We start from the raw sequence: 333 nt of genomic DNA, 5'->3' as shown, positions 1-333 counted from the left end.
GGACTTGAAGCAAGCTATACCAAAGCTCACTCCAGCCGTAGCAGAGGCGGAGATGACAAGGGGCCAAATACACGAGTTAATAAGTTTTCTACATACAGCTCAAACAACAACGAGCAAAAACGGGTATTGCCTTGCGAGCGCAACAGGCAACCACCCACAAGCGTCAGCTAAACTAACTGGCTGCATAGTCCAAGGAATAACAACAACTCCTGACTCAACTGCAGTAGACGATAACTTCATCAATAAACAGGGTTTCACAAGACTCGCAGGCGACGCGGCTGCGCAGGAAACAGCAACGGGCCGAAACACCTGCATCGTCTTCAAACCACACAA

Source organism: Trypanosoma equiperdum (genome assembly GCF_001457755.1).
Source record: "Trypanosoma equiperdum strain OVI genome assembly, contig: ctg_1306, whole genome shotgun sequence".
Lineage (NCBI taxonomy): Eukaryota > Euglenozoa > Kinetoplastea > Trypanosomatida > Trypanosomatidae > Trypanosoma > Trypanosoma equiperdum.
Note: the sequence above shows the minus strand (reverse complement) of the source record.